This window comes from Thunnus maccoyii, chromosome 14 (assembly GCF_910596095.1).
Source record: "Thunnus maccoyii chromosome 14, fThuMac1.1, whole genome shotgun sequence".
Taxonomy (NCBI): Eukaryota; Metazoa; Chordata; class Actinopteri; order Scombriformes; family Scombridae; genus Thunnus; species Thunnus maccoyii.
In genome coordinates this window covers 1,795,925-1,809,459 of record NC_056546.1, presented here as the reverse complement: position 1 = coordinate 1,809,459, position 13,535 = coordinate 1,795,925, and the positions used below count along the sequence as shown (strand labels likewise).

At 39.4% G+C, this 13,535-nt stretch overlaps 2 long non-coding RNA genes across 2 annotated transcripts in view; one reads left to right on the top strand and one right to left on the bottom strand.

The window, feature by feature from the left end:
* Nucleotides 1-2,620: 2,620 nt before the first annotated feature.
* Nucleotides 2,621-6,566, bottom strand: LOC121911251. The gene is made up of 4 exons (XR_006099797.1): nt 6,446-6,566; nt 6,166-6,207; nt 4,559-4,834; nt 2,621-3,242 (listed from the first exon to the last, which is right to left on the bottom strand). It is a non-coding gene; the product is annotated as an uncharacterized LOC121911251 (long non-coding RNA).
* A 2,208-nt stretch (nt 6,567-8,774) lies between these two features.
* Nucleotides 8,775-13,535, top strand: part of LOC121911249 — a 4,816-nt gene continuing 55 nt past the window's right edge. Inside the window, exons 1-4 of the long non-coding RNA XR_006099796.1 lie at nt 8,775-8,908; nt 9,781-9,871; nt 12,047-12,208; nt 12,806-13,535. The exon at nt 12,806-13,535 is cut by the window's right edge and continues 55 nt beyond it. This is a non-coding gene — a long non-coding RNA (uncharacterized LOC121911249). The remainder of the gene's footprint in view (nt 8,909-9,780; nt 9,872-12,046; nt 12,209-12,805) is intronic.

The following is a 13,535-nucleotide window of genomic DNA, read 5'->3' as shown; positions in this document are numbered from 1 at the left end:
CACTGTAATTAACCTCCTGCACTGCATCAGACGAATTAGTGTCACACACTGATCTCCACATGTTTGTTGTAAACACATCACGTTACTCAGACGTTAAATATCACAATACACAGTATCACATGCATTTTTTCAGTCATAAAAGTGCTGATGTGAGAATTTATATCTGAGTATTTTAAAGGGTTAATAAATGAATTTTATGCGTAAAATGAAATTTGAATATGAAATGAAAAGGAACAATATTACAAAATGGCTTCAATATTTAAACATCATATATATATATATTAATATATTGTTTAGAGTTGCAATGATTAGTCGATCAGTAGATTAGTTGCCAACTATTAAATTAATTGCAACTATTTTCATGATCGACCAAATGGTTGGACTCATTTTTTAAGAAGAAAATATCCAAATTCTCTGATTCCAGCTTCTTAAATGTGAATATTTTCTGGTTTCTTTAGTTTCTATGACAGTAAACTGAATATCTTTGAGTTGTGGACAAAACAAGACATTTGAAGACGTCATCCTGGACTTTGGGAAACACTGATTGACATTTTTCACCATTTTCTGACATTTTATAGACCAGAGTACAAATGCCTACTAATTCCTTCACTTTCCACAATATATTTTTAACTTTAATTTCAACCAGCATTTGTCGCAAGTCAGCCAACATGGTTGTGTTGGTCACTCTGGCACGAACAGCACTGCCAAGCTGATCCCACAAGTGTTCAATGGGGTTGAGGTCAGGACTGCTGGCAGGCCGTTCCATCCTCTACACTCCCAAATTCTGGAGGTAGTCTCTGATAAATTCCACAAACTGACAAATGCTGGTTGAAGAATGTGACCAGTGTGTGACCAGGCTGGTGTCCAGCATGAGGAGGAGGTGCCAGGCTGTTGTGGCTGTGTGTGGTTCTTCCACATGCTACTGGGGCTCCTGTTTGTTAAATGAATAAACTGTTAAATTGCCAATATGTCTTGTTTCTTCAAACTTCAATCATCCAATCCACCAAACACCAAACAAGAGTCAATGGCAGAGTAAGCTGTTTGGCATTGGCAGAGACGTTTTGACAAATTTTTCATGGGTGCAACCCACATATTCAGCTCTGCTGCTCATCCCACAAAGGTTTCCAACCTTTTTGGCTTTTGACGTCTTACAAAAAGCAGTGTGTAGTCGGGGTCACATTTCACATGTCTATGAGTTGTTAACAGCTCCACCAAATAGTGATTTTTCCCTCTAAACTTCTCACATGCTTTCATTTCAATAAATGTTCAAATGATCCAATATTTCAGCAAAAATCAAAGATTAGAGAAAAAGTCTAAAAACTGAAAACAGATTTGTGTATCAGAACTTTGTTTTTTCTTCTTTCCTCTCCCATTAATCATCTCACGACCCCTCAGATTTATCTGCTGACCCTTTGGAGGGGCCCGACCCCTAGGTTGGGAACCACTGGACTAAACTAACTAACTGTATATAAAGTAGCAAATGCATGTTCGGTATTTATTGCCAACAAAGAAACAATCTAGCAAACACAAATTTCCTTACTTTTTGTGCTATGTTTAGATGTTTGTGCAGATGATCTGATTCTGTTAACAGTATTATTTCAGCTTTAACCAACCGTGAACTGAGTTCTGTCAGGTTCTTGTCTAGAATGTGGAACCATTGGCGTTCTAGCCTAAATGCAAATGTCTGATCATTGTGGAATGCCTTTTGTTTTTGTTGTTGTGTTTGTTTTTTTCTTTTTTAAAGATTGTTTATTTATTTATTTGTTTTTTTCTTTGTATTTTATTGTGCTATGGACCCTGAGTTGTGTCCTCAATAAACTGAGCTGTACAGACCTGGAGGAGAGATACACTCTTCTTGTTTAAAATGTTTTTTAAGACACTTTTTTCATTAGTTTAAACCCCTTTGAACTCTGGGATGTTTTTGCTCTTTTTTAAAATAATAAATTAAATATTTTTTTACAATGCTACCACAGTATATATGTAAGTATACTACAGTATACCACTAGTACACATACTCTAAGAGACTTTTTATGCAAAAGTAAAAAACAAACAAACAAAAAAAACAACCAAAAATGTAAATGTTGTAATTTTTTGTCTGTATGTGCAATACTTTTCAATCCAGCACAAATCTGAATATATGAATGGACAGAGGAGATCGTTAGTGTTCCAGAGATGTAAGAACATTGCTGATGGGACATTTTGCTGAGTGTAATTGTTTAGTATTAGACAGCAAGACATGAAGATATTTCTGGCATCATTCTGATTGATTCCATGTTTTTGAGAAAGCAGGAAAGTCTTTTTAAAATCATTATTATTATTTGGTTTACATAATAGTATAAAAGTAGCTGAAAAATGATCAAATGCGTTACTTTTAATGCAAAAAAAGTGATACATTTGATGATTATATGAACTAAAACACACAACTACAGCAGTGTAATGGTCCTTTAAGTCAAAAAGTACACAGACTCAGTGTGAGGCCTTCAGCACAGGTCACTGTACCTTCCTCTGAATCGACGCACTTCAAACACAGCCGGAGGGCAGCAGCACAAGATATGTCGAGTAATTGCTTGTAATTAGTGTCATTAGCGTGTGAAGGTGTGTGTGTGTGTGTGTGTGTGAGTGTGTGTGTGGTGGTGGTGAGGGGGTTACACAGAGGTAAAGAGAAACACAGAGCAGAAGGAGGATGAGCTTCAAGTTTCATGTCAGGTGTTCAGTCTACTGTGTGTGTGTGTGTGTGTCTACTGTAAAACACTGAGTCGTACTGTATGTGTTCAGTGTGTGTGCATAAGTGTTCTATCTCCATACTTGTGAGGACCCTCGTTGACATAAAAAGAAGTAAGGGTTAATTTTCTAAAATGTTCTCATTTCCTAAAAATATCCCTAATATGTCTTCACTTTTCAAAACTGTCTTTGCTTTCCTATAAATGTTGTCGCCGTCCAAAATGTCTTCAACTTCCAAAAACGTCCCAAATTATCCACACCTAAAAATGTCCTCACTTTCCACCCATCTTCACGTTCAATGTCTAAAACTGAACCTGGTCCTCACAAAGATGGAGATAACAGGACCACACACACTCACTGAGTTGACACCACGGTGCCTGAGGCAGTCTGGTCCCTCTCTTCTTCATCAGAAGACGTAACCTCACTGCTGTTATTATGTCAGCTCACATTAATCTTCAGTTTGTGTAATCAGACCTGTTTCAGCGACGAGCTGTTATTATCATATCACATTCACAAAGGCCCTGGGCAGAGAGGGAGAGAGGGTTTGATACACAGCAGGTTACATGAACAATAACTGAACTTAATGTACGTACAGTATAAATGGAAAGATGGATGGTTCAACTTCTGTTCTGTGTCCAGTTCATGAGCCGGTTATTTATGTTTTACAACTGAAATAAACCTTCTCAGGGCAGAAAGGTGTCTGGCAGTGTTGTGCTGTTTTTCAGTAATGAGTAGTGTAAAGTATTATATACTTTAGTCACTTTTCCAGTATGAATGAACTACATAGGCTAGTATGGAATCATGATGCATCTAGAGTTAGAAAATCCTGCAACAACATGCAACAGTGACACATGTTTTCCTTGCTGTAATCATTCCTCCTTTTCATACTGACCATTAGAAGATCCCTTCATAATGACCTTACAACGGAAGTGATGGGGGACAAAATCCACAGTCCTCCTTCTGTGCAAAAATGTATTTCAAAGTTTATCTGAAGCTAATATGAAGCTTCAGCGTCCAAATGAGTCAAATCAAGTAGATATCTTTCAACGTTACAGTCTTTTTAGTGCCAAAGTTCCTCTTTTTGTTACTATACTTCCACCTGCAGCTCAACAGGGAAACACTGTCCGAGGAAACACAAAGAGGGAATTTGATGCTAAAAAGACTGTAAATGTGTCAGATATCCACTTGATATGACTAACTCAGACTGATGAAGACTCATATAAGCTTCACATCTACTTTTAAATGACTGTGTGGATTTTGGCCTCCATCACTTCCATTGAAAGCACATTTGAAGGATCTTTAATATCCAGTGTGAACAGGAGGAATGATTACAGCGAGGAAAACCTCTTTCACTCTTCATATGGACACGTGACTGCTGTTTTAAGATACACTGGAAAAATGTGAGCCTATCCTTTAAGCATACACTGAGAGGACGTAATCTCTATCATTGCATTTACCCAATCTTTCAAAATCTGGAGCTTTAGCTGTTTTCCAAAGCTGGAGGCTGTAATCACACCTTAAGTTGATCTCATGATGATACGGATCAAGACAGTCACAGACAATAGAGTAAACTAGACTGTCTAATATGTGGGAAATAGTGAATGAGGGAGTGTTTTTGGACACACTATGTAACTTAGTGGTTGCATAAAATTTGTGGTTTTGAGGCATTATTGTTGTAATATGCTGATTTCATAGCCTTGGCATGCATATACGTAACAACACTCCTCATCTTTGAACAATGTTTTTGAAGCACACTGATGTATGAAATATAACAAATTATAAACTGTAAATCACATTGTGACGTCAAAAAAAGGTATAAAAGGTCAACACACGACACCTGTAGCAGTTTAAACGAAGCATGTTTCTACAGCGTACTCTCCTGCCGTCGTTTGGCAGTGGAGGTGACTGTTTTTGCTCTGAGCCCTCGGCGGGAGCGGATCTAAGCGCTGAACCGAAGCAAAGCAGAGTAATTGTCTCTTTCCTTCTTAACAGGATTAGAGCCCAGCGGTGTGGTGGGTTCAGCCCTCCAGTCAACCGTACGGCTGGAAGCCGCCCGAGGCTGCCAGCTGGACAACCGCTAACGTTAGCTGGGGTCACTGAGCTCCTCCTGGGTCTTTGAAAGAGAGAGAGAGAGAAGAAGAAGAATCTATAGCTAAAGGTATTTTTGATCATCAAGCAACCAATCATGATTTTTCTTGGCAGTGCTACATACACTGACAGTGAGTGCTCTTCCAAGATAATGTTGAAGGGAAACAATATTTGCAGAATGAACTGATGACAAAGTATTTAAATGATGGGTTCACAGTTTTTCAATTCTGTCCTCAAACAGCAGTCAGGTGTCCATATGAACAGTGAAAGAGGTTTTCCTCACTGTGATCATTCCTACTGTTCATACTGGATATTAAAAGATCATTTACAGTCTTTTTAGCACCAAAATCCCTCTTTGTGTTTCCCCGGCCAGCGTTTCCCTTACAGCAAGAAAAACATGTTTCACTGTTCATTTGGGCTCCTGGCTGTTGTTTAAAGACAGACTTGATAAACTGTGAAAGCGTCCTTTAATGCATTAAAAGGTATTTCGGAAGAAGTTTTTTGATCATAAATAAGATTGATGGAGTGCTTGTTTAATTAGAAAAATCTTCTCCAACTTTAACATGTTTTCTTCTCATTTTATTGTTGACTGAACTTCTAATTTCTGTACATGATATTTACTTTTATTTATTTTGCTTATTTCTGTTTCCCACACCATGATAATAAGGTTTTGTTAATATGGTATCGTAATCAAGTAACATTAAACTTAGTGAAATACTACGACAATACTACGACTCAGTGTGAGTCCCTGAGCAGCAGGTGAGCCAACTGTCAATCAACGCCCACACGGCAGACATCAAAGCTACTATAAGTCTTTAAATCTTATTAACAGAGCAATAATTTCCAAAATGACCAGCAGCACACTTATTAGAGGGCCTGAATTTAGAAATTGAGACCAGAATGACTCACTGAAAACAATGATTGATGTAGTATTTCTAAAGTCAAGTTGACACTTTTTGAATGAGAGTCAGTTGGAGCGTCTAGCGGCCGTCTGTGACACTTTAAGGTACTTCAGCCTCAAGTCGTGGTAGCTGCTGATTGGTTCAAGCCTGAATCCGATCAGAAATACGCAGAACCCGCGGAACAACCTTAACAACAAAGACTACAGTACGGACGGCCATTTGTGAGAATGTGCGAACAATCTGACGTCATTTTGATGAGGAAGTAGAGGTAACTTTAAAATGAAGCGTTCAGAGCAGGTTGAAGCCCTGATTTTTGACTTGCAGGTAGCATTTCTACATACGTACACCTCAATTTTTGGAATTTTGACCATGTTTAACATCCGACAGGATATAAATAAATAACACAAACCACAAAAAGCAGAATATGACCCCTTTAAATCTCTTTAAAACTCACTTAGAAGTCGCTTTCCTAATGGGAGGTCTTGTCTTGTCACACCTGCACACAAACAGTAGTTAATACACATCGCCCACACAGTCACACAGACCCTGACTTGTGTTGATTCACAAACACTCTGCAAATGGAAAAAAAAAAAGGGTGGAGGTGTGCTTTCTCGGAGAAAGACGGAGGGTGGAGCTTAAAGACACAAACGCTGCTAATCACTACTTGTCACAACTTTGGGTTTGGTTTCAAAAGCTGCGTGTCGCTGCATCAATCTCCGTGATCCCCGGCTCACCTCGCCTCCGCTTCAAAGACCCGCCCGGCTCTGTCTGCCTGCCTGCCTGCCTATCTGTCTGTCTGGAGGTGTTTTTAAGGCTGTGTCATCTTGGCTGTATCATCCAGGCTGCTCCACCTCGGAGGTGTCTTTTGTAAAAAAAAAAGAAAAAAAAAAAAAGAAAGGAGTTTAGGGGCTGTTTGTGTGTTTAGTAGGATAGGAGAGCATGTATGTATCTCAGCCGCAGTGGGTGGGTTTGTATGTGTCTGCACATGAAGCTTTCCTCCCTCATGTTCTGCTTTTATTCCTCTATCAGTGAATGTTTGCTTTTTCCTCCTGTTCTATTTCTCTCCATCACTTCTGCTTCCACATGCTGTCAAAAACTCATTTTTACATTTGCAATTCTTAAGTCACCATCTTTGACCAATGATGTTTCTGCCCGCGTTCCTCGAGTTGTTCAGTCCCTGGATGCTGTGCTTTAAATATCATCGCAACTGTATGTTTCGGACCTACGATTGGACGTCACCACATCACCTTCACCACCTTCACCATCGTTCTGGTGATTTTCTCTGTTTTTCTTACTGTCAACAAATCTCAAGTTTGGAGCCAAACCAACACTGATCTGCTAACAAGTATTGTGTGTGTATCAGAGTCTGATATATCTTATTCCTCTGTGCCGTAGACCTCCTGAGTCACAGCGCTGCACTGGGCGACATGTTCCTTCATCATGAAGAGACTGATTACTGTAGTTTGTTTGTGCCCTGCAAAATGACCCATGTGAGTGTTTTCTGTGGTTAAGACAGGAGAGGAACCGCTATCTCCTGTGTTCAAGTAAGACACTTATTGAGAAACAAAGTTAACACTTTTCTAAATGAAGGTTATGACATAACTGTGCAGTACTGTTAAATTATCCTGTATTGTTCTCTGTGTTGAGAAATATTCAACAAATCCTCCCAATTCAACAGCCAAATACGTCATGTGACTCCAGAACGACACATAGCAGCGTTTTCTAATCTGGCGTCTCTATCAGCAGTAATCTGCAGGACAACATCATCTGTCTGTGTTTTATAAAACCGTCACACATCACTGTTAAACTATGATGATGTTTTATGACGTGACAACACTGTGGTTCAGGTCTGGTTAGGTTTGGGTTAAAATGATCACTTTGTTAAAATTAGAGAAACATGTGGTGGGTTAAAGTTACTAATTTCTTAAAGTCAGGCCGTCATGGCTACAATGATAACCAATCCAAATCCACCAACAATGATAAAATACCTACTCTCACTCTTTCTTTCTTGAGTTTTCTCTCTCTCTCTCACACACACACACACACACACACACACATAGAGGTGTTAGATTGAATGGGACTGGTGTCATTTTCAGATAATTACTGGGACTCAACAATACGACAGGAAGAGACGCTGCAGCTTTGAGTGAGTGTGTGTGTGTGTGTGTGTGTGTGTGTGTGTGTGTGTGTGTGTGTGTGCATGTGTGTGTGTGAGAGAGAGAGAGAGAGAGAGAGACACACACACCAGTAGGGGGACGGCACCCTGGTGCTCATTGTTAGAATGATTGACAGTTTTAGAAACCCAACTGGTGATGAAGTGCCAGCCGTGGGGCACACACACACACACACACACACACACACACACACACACACACACACACACACAATATAACCCCCCCCCCCCAATGCCTGTCTGGACCTTTCTAAATTGACAGAGTGTCAATCAAAAATCTTTTAAATGCCTGTCACAGTCGTCAGCTCATACATCTATTGCATCTGATGTTTTTTCAAGGAAGGATGGGGCTTTCACACACACACACACACACACACACACACACACACACACACACACACACACACACACATACACACACACACACACAGCCCCTCTCTAAGTAGCTCAATGCTAAACAAATTAGCAGATAGTAGTCATATTTCTCATTCAGAGTGCGCCGGTCGTCCCTGAGCGGCCCATTAATCATACTGAATGACAGCGCGACCCATGATGAAAGCTACCTGTCACGCCATCCACTTGTGGCGGTCCAAAAAAAAAAAAGACGCCATTTACTTTAACTTCTGCCCTTCCTTGCCTCTTTCTTCTTCTTCTTCTCCTCTCTTTCTTTCTTACTTCTCCTCTTTCTCTGTTTTTTTTTTCTTCTCAGGTTTTTGTTTTCTCAAGCTCCAGCAGCACACCCTTCCTCCTCCTCCTCCTCCTCCTCCTCCTTCTTCTCCCATAAGAAGAAAAGAAATGAAAGAAAGACAGAAGCTCGGGGGGAAGGAAGGAATGCATTGAGTGAGTGTATGATTGACCCCATCAGTGTATCTTTATTGGCTTTCAGGAGCTGCATGTGTCAGCAGAGTCCATGTGAAAAAAGCAGAACGCCGCCCGTCGATGAAGAAGTCGCAGAAGCTGCAACTCTGCTTGTTTTTCTTTCTCTCACCTGAACTGAAAGTTGACCCGGTCGTCTGCCTGTTGAGTGAGTTCGGTGACCTGATCAGACCTGTTAAAAACCCCCACAAGGCCCTCAGCGAGAAAGTGCACTTTGTAGTTTCCACTTTTGAGATCTGTGGTTTTCATCGTCGACTGCAAGGAAATTCTTTCACTCTCTTTTTTTTTTTAGCTTTCTGCATTTAAGAAGTGACAGTTCTCAGAAACATCAGATAAGTTTTGCTGCATCAAGCGGAGGATCTCCACTCTCACAAAACGTACAAATTATTCACATGATCATAATCTTCACGTCATGATTGTGAAAAATGTTGCTGTCTAAATTTGAACTTTTAAAATTGCACCTCATTTATATCAATTTTGATAATACTAAAACACTTTTTCTGCTTTTATGATGTGGTAGTCATTTGTCTAATGTCGCTTAAAGGATGTCTTCAGTATGGATGCATTTCTAGTTTGCTCAGTAACTCCCCTTTAGACTGTTTGGTTCAGCGCAGTCTAAGCTGTAACCTTGATACTATTACAATTTGTGAGGTATGTCACATTCACATTTTGCAATTAAAACAGATGTATGGATTCAATTTTTAATAAGGAAGCATGTCGAATTTATGTAGACTGTGTTTTCTAGGTTGGTTTTTATGTTTAGGCCTGTCAAAAGCTCTATAACATGTCTAACAATATGCTAGAATCATAGTAGCTACCTAGCCAGCTAGCTAGATACATACGCAGTCAACTCTATACAAAATATTAGGTACAAATTGGAAATCAACCTGGTGGTGTAGTGAAACCTTTAAGAAAATCATTAGAGTATTCTTTATTCAAAATGCATTTACAACCCTTTAGCTTGGATTAACTTGCACTTGTAAAGAGAGAGATTAGCATTGTGTTGCCCTATGATTACAGAATGCCAAGAAGAGACAGAAAATTGAAGACACTACAAAGGAATCTGAAAAAATGCAGCTAGAGGCAGCAAAGGAGGAGATGAGAGATAAAGGTATGTTTGCATCGGCCCTTAGCAATCAGATGGGATGCCCGACTTATACCTCTGCCTATGTATGTTAAAAAGTTTTAAAAATTGATCCATGAAACTGTTAAGAAATCTGCAAGATAACCTTTTGAGTAATCCTGCTAACAGAGAAACAAATGGAGAGGAGTGAAAGTATAACTTCCTCTGTCATAGTAAAAACATACATGACAAAGGTAGGTAGAGCACTTCTAGCGCTGTATGCCTTAACAACCCAAGTAACCAGAAAGGCCTGACAAATGACAGAGCTGCAGTCTTTCAAGGATGTTTGTCACTACTACGACTTTTTAAAAGAAATGTGTAAAAAGTAAATCATTTTTAATAGAGGTGTTGTTTCCTTATATTCTGAATCACCCTTTAAAATATTAATCTTATATGATTATGTAGCCTTTTTTTTTTTTTTTTTTTTTACCAAACATGCATCATTGTTTTGTGCTGATGGGGTCCATTGAATGTATCAGGTGCCATTTGTATTTTTTCACCACTGCCCCAAAGACAGCCTGAGTCCACCACTGCAGTAGAAACCCAATCGCCAGAATAAAACGTTGGCATTGTACTTTTCTGCAAACCATGGATTCGTTAAATGTCTACGTTTCAATGTTGGCTATAATCAGTTGAATAATGATGTTTTATGATGTGACAAAGCTGTGGTTAAGGTCTGGTTAGAATATAAAAATTAAATAAAAACAGATGCAAATGTCCCGACGTCTCACTAAAAACACCCGGTTTTGTCGGTTGAAACGGGCACTGGTCTCGAACTGTGCTCTCTGCTAATTTCCAACTTTCTTCCAACACACTTACTAACCGTCCACCAACTGCTCCTCCTCCTGTTAAGAAAGTCAGCTCATATAGATCTTATGTGAACTAAGTCACTTTAGACAGCCTGGTCGCCAGAATAAAACGTTGGCATTGTACGTTTCTGCAAACCACAGAAACATTGAATATTTACGTTTCAACACGTGAAATACGTAGCATATTAACATTTCAACAAAACGTATCATCTCAACATTTCTAAATGTGACGTAGTTCACATGTGATCTATATGAGTTGATCTTTCCTATATAGTAGGAGGAGGGGCAGGTGGATGGTTAGTAAGTTTCTTGGCAGCATGTTGGAAATCAGCAGAGAACACGGTCCTAGACCACCTCGAAACTGAAACCAATGTCCGCTTCCCGTTTCAACAGTCAAAAGCAGGTGTTTTTAGCGAGACGTCAGGACATCTGCAGCCGTTTTTCTGGCGAGAAAAACGTCTTTTTTTAATGAGACATCAACCGTTTTTATTTTATTTCTTATTTTTATTTTAACCCAAACCATGATCTTTCCCCTAACCCTAACCAAGTGGTCTTTATGCCTAAACCTAACCAGACCTTAACCACAGCATTGTCACATCATAAAACATCATTATTCAACGGATAGAAATGTTAATATGATACGTTTGTAGAAATGTTGATATGATACGTATTTCACATGTTGAAACGTACATATTCAACATTTCTGTGGTTTGTAGAAACGTATAATGTCAACGTTTTATTTTGGCGACCAAGCTGACATTAGAAGATCCCTTCATAATGACCTTACAATGGAAGTGATGGGGGACAAAATCCACAGTCCTCCTTCTGTGCAAAAAAATGTATTTCAAAGTTTATCTGAAGCTAATATGAAGCTTCAGCATCCAAATGAGTCAAATCAAGTAGATATCTTTCAACGTTACAGTCTTTTTAGTGCCAAAGTTCCTCTTTTTGTTACTATACTTCCACCTGCAGCTCAACAGGGAAACACTGTCCGAGGAAACACAAAGAGGGAATTTGATGCTAAAAAGACTGTAAATGTGTCAGATATCCACTTTCAACTTTCAGCTCACGGTGATGTGCATGAAGACAGTCACAGACAATAGAGTAGACTACTATATGATGTGGTGAGTGTGGTGAAGTCTGGACATTTAGCTTAAGTGCTCCTGCATACTGGAGTCGTTGAGCTCAAACCTGCAGCCTTGTAGTCATGTCAGATGGAGGTCGGATCACGTTCCCACTGCAAACGAACCGCTCCAGAATTCGTTTGTGACCACTTCTTCTAAAGAGTCTCTGTGTGGTTGTTTTGGTCCAATCTGTCATCCCTCCTCTCTCTCTCTCCCTCTCTCCCCCTCAGTTCCTGTCAATGCTCTACCGTCCACTCACCACAGGTCTTCATTGTCGAGCGGATTTAAATGGCGTATCAGCGTCGACTTGGAGGTGTTTGAGGTCGATGCTGATCAGGCTGGAGGGAAGACACCAGTTGTGTCTGACAACAGCAGAATCCATTGAGCAGAAGGTCAGAGGAGTTTTCTTTTGGTTCGACCTTTGACTTCTGTCTCCTCAGACAGCCGACCCCACACTGAAGGTCTGAACAAACAAAAATGGCCGATCAGCAGTGTTGTTGTTGTTGCTCATCGGTTTGAAGAGAAGATCAAACATTTTCGTACAAAAAGAACCTAATGATCACTTGCTGTCTTTTGTCTTTCTGTTAATTTTTAATTTTTTTTCATTTCTTCCTCTTTGTAATTAGTTAGAACGGTTTGGCAGGAAGGATTGTCTGTTTCTTCTCTCCAACTTCTTTGATGAGCTTATTGTTTGTTTTGTATTTTTAACCTTTTTTCTTATTTTCATTCTATTAATTCTTGTTTCTCTCTTTGCTTTGAAGTCTTTCATTTCTTCATTTATCTTTTTTTCCTCTTTAATTTTGTCAACTTGTTCATTTTACTTTCTTCCTTGTTATTCATTTTCCACCGTTTAATTCTACCACAAACACACACACACACACTTTTCTGACCACACTTTATCAATTTAACCAATTAAACATCCTCGTTTGTGTGTGTGTGTGTCTGTGTCTGTGTCTGTATCTAATGCCTTTTTTAACTTTGTCTGACAGATGATTTATCAGCCTGAATGTTAATCGTGTTACAGCAGAGTGGAGCCAGAGGTGAGGCAGAGCAGAGACTCCTCCCAAATATTTGATTTAATGCAGGCTTTTATCCAGACACCTTACAGTCCCATGAGTGTGTATATATCAACCATGGTGGCCCCAGTGGGACAGCAGCCCCCTGATCCTGACAGTTTACATTACTATTCCTTTTTAGCCCAGTTACTCAGGAGAGTCGGGTTTGAGTCAACCAGCAGCTCCAAAGTCTGGAGTCTGAAGTACCTTAAAATGCCTGACTCCCATACAAGAAGCCTCAACTTCTGTCTAGAAATACTGAGTCAATCATTGTTTTCAATGAGTCATTATTGTCTCACTCTGTAAATTCAAGCCCTCTTATAAGTGTGAAGGGTGGTCATTTTGGAAATTATTGCTCCATTAATAAGATTTGAAGATTTATAGTAGCTTTGATGTCTGCCTTGTGGGTGTTGATTGACAGTTGGCTCACCAGTTGGACTGTTGTCTCAATATTTCACTAACGTTAATGTTACTTGATTACGATGCCATATTAATATCTCCTGATTGATGCTCCTTTCCTCAAACTTCCATAAACACTTTTCACATCACTCCCATAATAATTATATAATTATATAAATTATATAATTATAATGATCATAATTCCTTTTTTCCAGTATCCATCTTTATAGTCATTGTGCTTTAACAGCAATGTTTTTGCCAGATT